The sequence below is a fragment of the Puntigrus tetrazona genome, unplaced genomic scaffold (assembly GCF_018831695.1).
Source record: "Puntigrus tetrazona isolate hp1 unplaced genomic scaffold, ASM1883169v1 S000000644, whole genome shotgun sequence".
NCBI lineage: Eukaryota > Metazoa > Chordata > Actinopteri > Cypriniformes > Cyprinidae > Puntigrus > Puntigrus tetrazona.
The window spans coordinates 216406-229251 of NW_025048265.1; the positions used below are offsets into that span (position 1 = coordinate 216406).

The following is a 12846-nucleotide window of genomic DNA, read 5'->3' on the forward strand; positions in this document are numbered from 1 at the left end:
TAGTTCCATCCTGATTAAATACATACGAACCGGTTAATCACGTTCTTCAGGATTAGCAGAACATTAAACTCAATTAACAATATATAGTTTTTGTTACTGTCTTCCAGGCTGAATGTCGCACCATCTCAAAATCATGGCTGATTGCATAGCTTACAAATATTCAGGACATTCAAAATGTTTTATTAACTAGAACTTACTTAAGCTGCTTTTTCCCCAACAAGTCAATCCTACTGGACCCCTGCATTGGTATCCTCCCCATGAACCATAAGCTGTCTACCGCCCTCCTTTGGAAGTGAGAGAAAACACAAACATTAAAGGGAAAACTCGAATAGCCAAAAGCCAAGAGAGAGAATAGAGAAAATAGCTATTCAAAAGTGTAAAATTATCACAGTATTGTAAAGACTCTTGTTTAGAGAAACCCAAAATAATATACATGAATATACATCCCCTCCGTAAACGATATGCATGGACTGCATTTCATGAAATAAAAGGTTTTAAGACAAAATAGTTTCATTGTTGTTTTTATTATTATTATTTTTATTTAGGCAGAGGTTTTGTATTGTACTTCCAGGAATGCAGAGAAATATCATCAGCTTCATGAGTACTTGTAACGTTTAATGAAGTGGTGAAATTGTATTACAAATATTAATATTCAAAATATAATATTATTTACATAATTATCTCTCTTTTTTTAGCTGTGTACAGTAGTTAAACAAGATTTCGGCAATAGTCTTTTGTGAATATTTTATTTGCTCATATCATTAGATACAAACATCGAATAATACAAATGGCAACCAGGCAACCAGACTCCATGCAAGATTCTTTGCTGTTCCGTTCTCTCTTATGATGTCACATTCAGAATTCTCTTATGGAATGTTGGAGCATGTAAAAGTGTCAAACTCCAATATTACTTTTGTGGGTAGTTTGGAGAGACAGCAGTGTGTTAGTGCCATCATGGGTCAGCAAAACTCTTGTTTAAAGAAAGCGGTAGAGAGTGAGTGTGTGTACAACTCCCATCTAAGTACACCACTTCAGTCCAACATGCCAAATCCTCATCAGCGTGCTGGTACTGTTGAGGAAGATGGAGGAGATAGGGTGATGAGTGAGAAGAAGAAGGTGATGAGGAAAAAAAAAATGGAGGTTTTGGAAGAGGTTGGCCTGTTTCCACTTCTCTCGCCCAAGAGCTGGGAAGAGTGAGAAAGCTCAGGATGAGAAAGTGGAGCAAAGCGAGAAGCTGGAGCAGGCTGGATCTTCTAGGTGCTCTGATGGTAAATCACATCAACGTCACCTAAATGTGCATAGAATCGGAGCTCTGTGAATCAAAAAGTGTCTTAATGCTGCTCTTATGATTTATTCAAGTATTGTTTTTATGATCGTTCAGTCTTTTGTCATTTCCGATCCTCTCTTTAGATCAGATTTTCTGCAGAACATCACATGTGATGTTCATCAGGAAGCTCCGAGCTCTAAAGTCCTCCCCTCTTCTGAAGAGCAGCCGAGGAAGGAGCATCTTCAGGAGGAGTGTGTGGAAGATAATCTGTCCGAAGGAGAGATTAAGTCCCCGTTGACAGAACAACAGGACAGTGAAGTGGCCACGAGCAGTGAGAGTGGGTTTATTGCCATAACCCAAAACATACACACATATTTTATGGATGCTTGATATATAACGCAGACATGAACATTCAGGCTGTTTACGTTTCGCAGAGATCAATACAAATATTCCATACGGTTTCTCCATTAACATTTAAAAACTACTCATACATGAGAATGTGAAAAAATGTTAATGTTTCTTTATAGATATCTACTTGAACTACAGCATCGGTGCTAAACTGGGTGAAGGAGGATTCGTGCTGTTTACAAGGGAGTGCGATGCAAGGATGGCTTTCCGGTAATTTTTAAAAACATATACCCGATAAATTATTCTTTCGTTTTGTGTACATAGTGTACAACTAATCATTTGTTTTGTTGATCAGGTGGCACTGAAATTTGTCAAAAAAACAGAAAACATGAAATATATCAACATTGTAAGTAGACTGCACTCTCTCTGTTATCTCCTCACAGTCTCTGTTTTAATCATAGACAGGCAAATCATTTCTGTATTTAAAAACTGTCTTTCCGCTTAGCCTGATCACGCCCGACCCGTTCCCTGAAATCGGCCTGACCGCCCTTGCCAATAAGGGTCCCAGCTCACCGCACATCATTGAGCTGCTGGACTGGCAGGAGTTTCCAGACCATTATGTTATGGTCTTGCAGTGCCCCTCGCCCTGTGAGAATCTCTTTGACTACTTGGAGCGCTGTGGAGGCATCTTAGACGAAAAACTTTGCACGGCACGTGATGCAGCAGGTCGTCGAGGCTGCTGACAAATGCTGCAGCCGCGGAGTTCTTCATAGAGACATCAAACTGGAGAACTTGTTAGTTAACACAGACAACCTGGACGTGACTCTGATTGATTTCGCTGCGGGGACCTGCTGCATGAAATGCCGTACAGCACCTTTAGTGGTATGTATTATCAGGGTGCCTGAGATTTTCTGCAGTATTTTTAACTTTCGTGAGTGGTCAGACCAACTTGTCATGTTGCACATGCTAACGGTGAAGAGAAAACATGCCCTGCCGGTATAAACGTACAAATGTCTTTCCTCCAGGTACAGAGGAATACTGCCCCCCTGAATATTCAGAGACGGGCAAGTACAACGGACGGCCAGCAACAGTGTTTTCACTGGGGGTAGTTTTGTACACTTTGGTCTGCGGCTATTATCCAGACCACACCGATCTGGACAAGATCAAGAACTGGCTGTGGTATCTGCCCAGCTTGTCAAAAGGTCAGACCTTCGCAAACAAAGCCAACAGTAATTCTATATCGCAGAAAAGCACGAAAAAGTGCCATCTGAGCCAAGTGTCCGTCTTCCTCTAGATTATTTTTGCAAGCAGGTGAGTTGTTGTAAAGGAAGTTTAAGATAGCAGTCAAACGTCTCTCTCTTCTTTCTGAACAGAATGCAGCCATTTGATCAACGCCTGCCTGCATCCCAACCCCGAGGAGAGAATGCCTCTTGACAGACTCCTACTCCACGACTGGTTTAACGTACCTATATATGATCAACATACATCATTGAGATAACTCAAATTGCTTTTACTCTTTGTTAGTTGTTTCGTTTGCTGTCTAATGATCAATAAACCTGATTTTTTTTTTTTCTGTTTTTGTCGTAGGTCATCCCAAAAGTCGTGGAGACAAGAGCACCCTGCTACGGCCACACAGGAAGTGCCCTGCAGTCAGCGTAGTGTCTGGTGGGCTGACACGAGTGGCCCATCCATCCGTCCGGTCTTTGCGTCTTGCGAGACCGGCAAGCTCTGGTAGCGTCTGGCGCCAGGGCTTGACACCCAAAAATGTTAATAAACAAAAAAATAAAATACTCTGTGTGTGAAGATTTGTTATTCCTCGTCATAAAAATATGCGTCTTATTTGCCATTTGACACAACCCCTCTTCTGACCTGTAGTGACCACTACTTGTGTTGGACCACTCCAACCTCGTATAATTCAATTGTTTTGTAGGCCCCTATTGTAATATGTAAGAAATATCACCAGCTTCATGAGTACTTGTAACGTTTAATGAAGTGAAATTTTACTACAAATATTAATATTCAAAATTTAATACTATTTATATAATTATCTTTTTTTAAGCTGTCTACAGTAGTTAAACAAGATTTCGGCAATAGTCTTTTTGTGAATATTTTATTTGCTCATGTCATTAGATACAAATATCGAATATCGTGACCACTACTTGTGTTGGACCACTCCAACCTCGTATAATTCAATTATTTTGTAGGCCCTTATTGTACAAGATGGCAGTCAGAAAATGTTTGTTGTTTGTTTGTTTTTTGGTCAAACTTGAGTTCTGCTGTGGTTGTAGAATTTAGTTCCATCCTGATTAAATACATACGAACCGGTTAATCACGTTCTTCAGGATTAGCAGAACATTAAACTCAATTAACAATATATAGTTTTTGTTACTGTCTTCCAGGCTGAATGTCGCACCATCTCAAAATCATGGCTGATTGCATAGCTTACAAATATTCAGGACATTCAAAATGTTTTATTAACTAGAACTTACTTAAGCTGCTTTTTCCCCAACAAGTCAATCCTACTGGACCCTGCATTGGTATCCTCCCCATGAACCATAAGCTGTCTACCGCCTCCTTTGGAAGTGAGAGAAAACACAAACATTAAAGGGAAAACTCGAATAGCCAAAAGCCAAGAGAGAGAATAGAGAAAATAGCTATTCAAAAGTGTAAAATTATCACAGTATTGTAAAGACTCTTGTTTAGAGAAACCCAAAATAATATACATGAATATACATCCTCCCGTAAACGATATGCATGGACTGCATTTCATGAAATAAAAGGTTTTAAGACAAAATAGTTTCATTGTTGTTTTTATTATTATTATTTTTATTTAAGCAGAGGCTTTGTATTGTACTTCCAGGAATGCAGAGAAATATCATCAGCTTCATGAGTACTTGTAACGTTTAATGAAGTGGTGAAATTGTATTACAAATATTAATATTCAAAATATAATATTATTTACATAATTATCTCTCTTTTTTTAGCTGTGTACAGTAGTTAAACAAGATTTCGGCAATAGTCTTTTTGTGAATATTTTATTTGCTCATATCATTAGATACAAACATCGAATAATACAAATGGCAACCAGGCAACCAGACTCCATGCAAGATTCTTTGCTGTTCCGTTCTCTTATGATGTCACATTCAGAATTCTCTTATGGAATGTTGGAGCATGTAAAAGTGTCAAACTCAATATTACTTTTGTGGGTAGTTTGGAGAGACAGCAGTGTGTTAGTGCCATCATGGGTCAGCAAAACTCTTGTTTAAAGAAAGCGGTAGAGAGTGAGTGTGTGTACAATTCCCATCTAAGTACACCACTTCAGTCCAACATGCCAAATCCTCATCAGCGTGCTGGTACTGTTGAGGAAGATGGAGGAGATAGGGTGATGAGTGAGAAGAAGAAGGTGATGAGGAAAAAAAATGGAGGTTTTGGAAGAGGTTGGCCTGTTTCCACTTCTCTCGCCCATAAGCTGGGAAGAGTGAGAAAGCTCAGGATGAGAAAGTGGAGCAAAGCGAGAAGCTGGAGCAGGCTGGATCTTCTAGGTGCTCTGATGGTAAATCACATCAACGTCACCTAAATGTGCATAGAATCGGAGCTCTGTGAATCAAAAAGTGTCTTAATGCTGCTCTTATGATTTATTCAAGTATTGTTTTTACGATCGTTCAGTCTTTTGTCATTTCCGATCCTCTCTTTAGATCAGATTTTCTGCAGAACATCACATGTGATGTTCATCAGGAAGCTCCGAGCTCTAAAGTCCTCCCCTCTTCTGAAGAGCAGCCGAGGAAGGAGCATCTTCAGGAGGAGTGTGTGGAAGATAATCTGTCCGAAGGAGAGATTAAGTCCCCGTTGACAGAACAACAGGACAGTGAAGTGGCCACGAGCAGTGAGAGTGGGTTTATTGCCATAACCCAAAACATACACACATATTTTATGGCTGCTTGATATATAACGCAGACATGAACATTCAGGCTGTTTACGTTTCGCAGAGATCAATACAAATATTCCATACGGTTTCTCCATTAACATTTAAAAACTACTCATACATGAGAATGTGAAAAAAATGTTAATGTTTCTTTATAGATATCTACTTGAACTACAGCATCGGTGCTAAACTGGGTGAAGGAGGATTCGGTGCTGTTTACAAGGGAGTGCGATGCAAGGATGGCTTTCCGGTAATTTTTAAAAACATATACCCGATAAATTATTCTTTCGTTTTTGTGTACATAGTGTACAACTAATCATTTGTTTTGTTGATCAGGTGGCACTGAAATTTGTCAAAAAACAGAAAACATGAAATATATCAACATTGTAAGTAGACTGCACTCTCTCTGTTATCTCCTCACAGTCTCTGTTTTAATCATAGACAGGCAAATCATTTCTGTATTTAAAAACTGTCTTTCCGCTAGCCTGATCACGCCGACCCGTTCCCTGGAAATCGGCCTGACCGCCCTTGCCAATAAGGGTCCCAGCTCACCGCACATCATTGAGCTGCTGGACTGGCAGGAGTTTCAGACCATTATGTTATGGTCTTGCAGTGCCCTCGCCTGTGAGAATCTCTTTGACTACTTGGAGCGCTGTGGAGGCATCTTAGACGAAAACTTTGCACGGCACGTGATGCAGCAGGTCGTCGAGGCTGCTGACAAATGCTGCAGCCGCGGAGTTCTTCATAGAGACATCAAACTGGAGAACTTGTTAGTTAACACAGACAACCTGGACGTGACTCTGATTGATTTCGGCTGCGGGGACCTGCTGCATGAAATGCCGTACAGCACCTTTAGTGGTATGTATTATCAGGTGCCTGAGATTTTCTGCAGTATTTTTAACTTTCGTGAGTGGTCAGACCAACTTGTCATGTTGCACATGCTAACGGTGAAGAGAAAACATGCCCTGCCGGTATAAACGCACAAATGTCTTTCCTCCAGGTACAGAGGAATACTGCCCCTGAATATTCAGAGACGGGCAAGTACAACGGACGGCCAGCAACAGTGTTTTCACTGGGGGTAGTTTTGTACACTTTGGTCTGCGGCTATTATCCAGACCACACCGATCTGGACAAGATCAAGAACTGGCTGTGGTATCTGCCCAGCTTGTCAAAAGGTCAGACCTTCGCAAACAAAGCCAACAGTAATTCTATATCGCAGAAAAGCACGAAAAAGTGCCATCTGAGCCAAGTGTCCGTCTTCCTCTAGATTATTTTTGCAAGCAGGTGAGTTGTTGTAAAGGAAGTTTAAGATAGCAGTCAAACGTCTCTCTCTTCTTTCTGAACAGAATGCAGCCATTTGATCAACGCCTGCCTGCATCCCAACCCCGAGGAGAGAATGCCTCTTGACAGACTCCTACTCCACGACTGGTTTAACGTACCTATATATGATCAACATACATCATTGAGATAACTCAAATTGCTTTTACTCTTTGTTAGTTGTTTCGTTTGCTGTCTAATGATCAATAAACCTGATTTTTTTTTTTGTTTTTTTTGTCGTAGGTCATCCCAAAAGTCGTGGAGACAAGAGCACCTGCTACGGCCACACAGGAAGTGCCCTGCAGTCAGCGTAGTGTCTGGTGGGCTGACACGAGTGGCCCATCCATCCGTCCGGGTCTTTGCGTCTTGCGAGACCGGCAAGCTCTGGTAGCGTCTGGCGCCAGGGCTTGACACCCAAAAAAATGTTAATAAACAAAAAAATAAAATACTCTGTGTGTGAAGATTTGTTATTCCTCGTCATAAAAATATGCGTCTTATTTGCCATTTGACACAACCCTCTTCTGACCTGTAGTGACCACTACTTGTGTTGGACCACTCCAACCTCGTATAATTCAATTGTTTTGTAGGCCCCTATTGTAATATGTAAGAAATATCACCAGCTTCATGAGTACTTGTAACGTTTAATGAAGTGAAATTTTACTACAAATATTAATATTCAAAATTTAATACTATTTATATAATTATCTTTTTTAAGCTGTCTACAGTAGTTAAACAAGATTTCGGCAATAGTCTTTTTGTGAATATTTTATTTGCTCATGTCATTAGATACAAATATCGAATATCGTGACCACTACTTGTGTTGGACCACTCCAACCTCGTATAATTCAATTATTTTGTAGGCCCTTATTGTACAAGATGGCAGTCAGAAAATGTTTGTTGTTTGTTTGTTTTTGGTCAAACTTGAGTTCTGCTGTGGTTGTAGAATTTAGTTCCATCCCTGATTAAATACATACGAACCGGTTAATCACGTTCTTCAGGATTAGCAGAACATTAAACTCAATTAACAATATATAGTTTTTGTTACTGTCTTCCAGGCTGAATGTCGCACCATCTCAAAATCATGGCTGATTGCATAGCTTACAAATATTCAGGACATTCAAAATGTTTTATTAACTAGAACTTACTTAAGCTGCTTTTTCCCCAACAAGTCAATCCTACTGGACCCCTGCATTGGTATCCTCCCCATGAACCATAAGCTGTCTACCGCCTCCTTTGGAAGTGAGAGAAAACACAAACATTAAAGGGAAAACTCAATAGCCAAAAGCCAAGAGAGAGAATAGAGAAAATAGCTATTCAAAAGTGTAAAATTATCACAGTATTGTAAAGACTCTTGTTTAGAGAAACCCAAAATAATATACATGAATATACATCCCCTCCGTAAACGATATGCATGGACTGCATTTCATGAAATAAAAGGTTTTAAGACAAAATAGTTTCATTGTTGTTTTTATTATTATTATTTTTATTTAAGCAGAGGCTTTGTATTGTACTTCCAGGAATGCAGAGAAATATCATCAGCTTCATGAGTACTTGTAACGTTTAATGAAGTGGTGAAATTGTATTACAAATATTAATATTCAAAATATAATATTATTTACATAATTATCTCTCTTTTTTTTTAGCTGTGTACAGTAGTTAAACAAGATTTCGCAATAGTCTTTTTGTGAATATTTTATTTGCTCATATCATTAGATACAAACATCGAATAATACAAATGGCAACCAGGCAACCAGACTCCATGCAAGATTCTTTGCTGTTCCGTTCTCTTATGATGTCACATTCAGAATTCTCTTATGGAATGTTGGAGCATGTAAAAGTGTCAAACTCAATATTACTTTTGTGGGTAGTTTGGAGAGACAGCAGTGTGTTAGTGCCATCATGGGTCAGCAAAACTCTTGTTTAAAGAAAGCGGTAGAGAGTGAGTGTGTGTACAATTCCCATCTAAGTACACCACTTCAGTCCAACATGCCAAATCCTCATCAGCGTGCTGGTACTGTTGAGGAAGATGGAGGAGATAGGGTGATGAGTGAGAAGAAGAAGGTGATGAGGAAAAAAAATGGAGGTTTTGGAAGAGGTTGGCCTGTTTCCACTTCTCTCGCCCAAGAGCTGGGAAGAGTGAGAAAGCTCAGGATGAGAAAGTGGAGCAAAGCGAGAAGCTGGAGCAGGCTGGATCTTCTAGGTGCTCTGATGGTAAATCACATCAACGTCACCTAAATGTGCATAGAATCGGAGCTCTGTGAATCAAAAAGTGTCTTAATGCTGCTCTTATGATTTATTCAAGTATTGTTTTTGCGATCGTTCAGTCTTTTGTCATTTCCGATCCTCTCTTTAGATCAGATTTTCTGCAGAACATCACATGTGATGTTCATCAGGAAGCTCCGAGCTCTAAAGTCCTCCCCTCTTCTGAAGAGCAGCCGAGGAAGGAGCATCTTCAGGAGGAGTGTGTGGAAGATAATCTGTCCGAAGGAGAGATTAAGTCCCGTTGACAGAACAACAGGACAGTGAAGTGGCCACGAGCAGTGAGAGTGGGTTTATTGCCATAACCCAAAACATACACACATATTTTATGGCTGCTTGATATATAACGCCAGACATGAACATTCAGGCTGTTTACGTTTCGCAGAGATCAATACAAATATTCCATACGGTTTCTCCATTAACATTTAAAAAACTACTCATACATGAGAATGTGAAAAAATGTTAATGTTTCTTTATAGATATCTACTTGAACTACAGCATCGGTGCTAAACTGGGTGAAGGAGGATTCGGTGCTGTTTACAAGGGAGTGCGATGCAAGGATGGCTTTCCGGTAATTTTTAAAAACATATACCCGATAAATTATTCTTTCGTTTTGTGTACATAGTGTACAACTAATCATTTGTTTTGTTGATCAGGTGGCACTGAAATTTGTCAAAAAACAGAAAACATGAAATATATCAACATTGTAAGTAGACTGCACTCTCTCTGTTATCTCCTCACAGTCTCTGTTTTAATCATAGACAGGCAAATCATTTCTGTATTTAAAAACTGTCTTTCCGCTTAGCCTGATCACGCCGAACCCGTTCCTGGAAATCGGCCTGACCGTCCTTGCCAATAAGGGTCCCAGCTCACCCCACATCATTGAGCTGCTGGACTGGCAGGAGTTTCCAGACCATTATGTTATGGTCTTGCAGTGCCCCTCGCCCTGTGAGAATCTCTTTGACTACTTGGAGCGCTGTGGAGGCATCTTAGACGAAAAACTTTGCACGGCACGTGATGCAGCAGGTCGTCGAGGCTGCTGACAAATGCTGCAGCCGCGGAGTTCTTCATAGAGACATCAAACTGGAGAACTTGTTAGTTAACACAGACAACCTGGACGTGACTCTGATTGATTTCGGCTGCGGGGACCTGCTGCATGAAATGCCGTACAGCACCTTTAGTGGTATGTATTATCAGGGTGCCTGAGATTTTCTGCAGTATTTTTAACTTTCGTGAGTGGTCAGACCAACTTGTCATGTTGCACATGCTAACGGTGAAGAGAAAACATGCCCTGCCGGTATAAACGTACAAATGTCTTTCCTCCAGGTACAGAGGAATACTGCCCCCCTGAATATTCAGAGACGGGCAAGTACAACGGACGGCCAGCAACAGTGTTTTCACTGGGGTAGTTTTGTACACTTTGGTCTGCGGCTATTATCCAGACCACACCGATCTGGACAAGATCAAGAACTGGCTGTGGTATCTGCCCAGCTTGTCAAAAGGTCAGACCTTCGCAAACAAAGCCAACAGTAATTCTATATCGCAGAAAAGCACGAAAAAGTGCCATCTGAGCCAAGTGTCCGTCTTCCTCTAGATTATTTTTGCAAGCAGGTGAGTTGTTGTAAAGGAAGTTTAAGATAGCAGTCAAACGTCTCTCTCTTCTTTCTGAACAGAATGCAGCCATTTGATCAACGCCTGCCTGCATCCCAACCCCGAGGAGAGAATGCCTCTTGACAGACTCCTACTCCACGACTGGTTTAACGTACCTATATATGATCAACATACATCATTGAGATAACTCAAATTGCTTTTACTCTTTGTTAGTTGTTTCGTTTGCTGTCTAATGATCAATAAACCTGATTTTTTTTTTTCTGTTTTTGTCGTGGAGTCATCCCAAAAGTCGTGGAGACAAGAGCACCCTGCTACGGCCACACAGGAAGTGCCCTGCAGTCAGCGTAGTGTCTGGTGGGCTGACACGAGTGGCCCATCCATCCGTCCGGTCTTTGCGTCTTGCGAGACCGGCAAGCTCTGGTAGCGTCTGGCGCCAGGGCTTGACACCCAAAAAAATGTTAATAAACAAAAAAAAAAAAATACTCTGTGTGTGAAGATTTGTTATTCCTCGTCATAAAAATATGTGTCTTATTTGCCATTTGACACAACCCCTCTTCCGACCTGTAGTGACCACTACTTGTGTTGGACCACTCCAACCTCGTATAATTCAATTGTTTTGTAGGCCCCTATTGTAATATGTAAGAAATATCACCAGCTTCATGAGTACTTGTAACGTTTAATGAAGTGAAATTTTACTACAAATATTAATATTCAAAATATAATACTATTTATATAATTATCTTTTTTTTAAGCTGTCTACAGTAGTTAAACAAGATTTCGGCAATAGTCTTTTTGTGAATATTTTATTTGCTCATGTCATTAGATACAAATATCGAATATCGTGACCACTACTTGTGTTGGACCACTCCAACCTCGTATAATTCAATTATTTTGTAGGCCCTTATTGTACAAGATGGCAGTCAGAAAATGTTTGTTGTTTGTTTGTTTTTTGGTCAAACTTGAGTTCTGCTGTGGTTGTAGAATTTAGTTCCATCCCTGATTAAATACATACGAACCGGTTAATCACGTTCTTCAGGATTAGCAGAACATTAAACTCAATTAACAATATATAGTTTTTGTTACTGTCTTCCAGGCTGAATGTCGCACCATCTCAAAATCATGGCTGATTTCATAGCTTACAAATATTCAGGACATTCAAAATGTTTTATTAACTAGAACTTGCTTAAGCTGCTTTTTCCCCAACAAGTCAGTCCTACTGGACCCCTGCATTGGTATCCTCCCCATGAACCATAAGCTGTCTACCGCCCTCCTTTGGAAGTGAGAGAAAACACAAACATTAAAGGAAAACTCGAATAGCCAAAAGCCAAGAGAGAGAATAGAGAAAATAGCTATTCAAAAGTGTAAAATTATCACAGTATTGTAAAGACTCTTGTTTAGAGAAACCCAAAATAATATACATGAATATACATCCCCTCCGTAAACGATATGCATGGACTGCATTTCATGAAATAAAAGGTTTTAAGACAAAATAGTTTCATTGTTGTTTTTATTATTATTATTTTTATTTAAGCAGAGGCTTTGTATTGTACTTCCAGGAATGCAGAGAAATATCATCAGCTTCATGAGTACTTGTAACGTTTAATGAAGTGGTGAAATTGTATTACAAATATTAATATTCAAAATATAATATTATTTACATAATTATCTCTCTTTTTTTAGCTGTGTACAGTAGTTAAACAAGATTTCGGCAATAGTCTTTTTGTGAATATTTTATTTGCTCATATCATTAGATACAAACATCGAATAATACAAATGGCAACCAGGCAACCAGACTCCATGCAAGATTCTTTGCTGTTCCGTTCTCTTATGATGTCACATTCAGAATTCTCTTATGGAATGTTGGAGCATGTAAAAGTGTCAAACTCAATATTACTTTTGTGGGTAGTTTGGAGAGACAGCAGTGTGTTAGTGCCATCATGGGTCAGCAAAACTCTTGTTTAAAGAAAGCGGTAGAGAGTGAGTGTGTGTACAATTCCCATCTAAGTACACCACTTCAGTCCAACATGCCAAATCCTCATCAGCGTGCTGGTACTGTTGAGGAAGATGGAGGAGATAGGGTGATGAGTGAGAAGAAGAAGGTGATGAGGAAAAAAAAATGGAG

At 39.8% G+C, this 12846-nt stretch overlaps 1 pseudogene; it reads left to right on the plus strand.

The window, feature by feature from the left end:
* Positions 1–1874: 1874 nt before the first annotated feature.
* Positions 1875–9361, plus strand: LOC122334789 (annotated as a pseudogene).
* The last annotated feature ends 3485 nt before the right edge of the window (positions 9362–12846 follow it).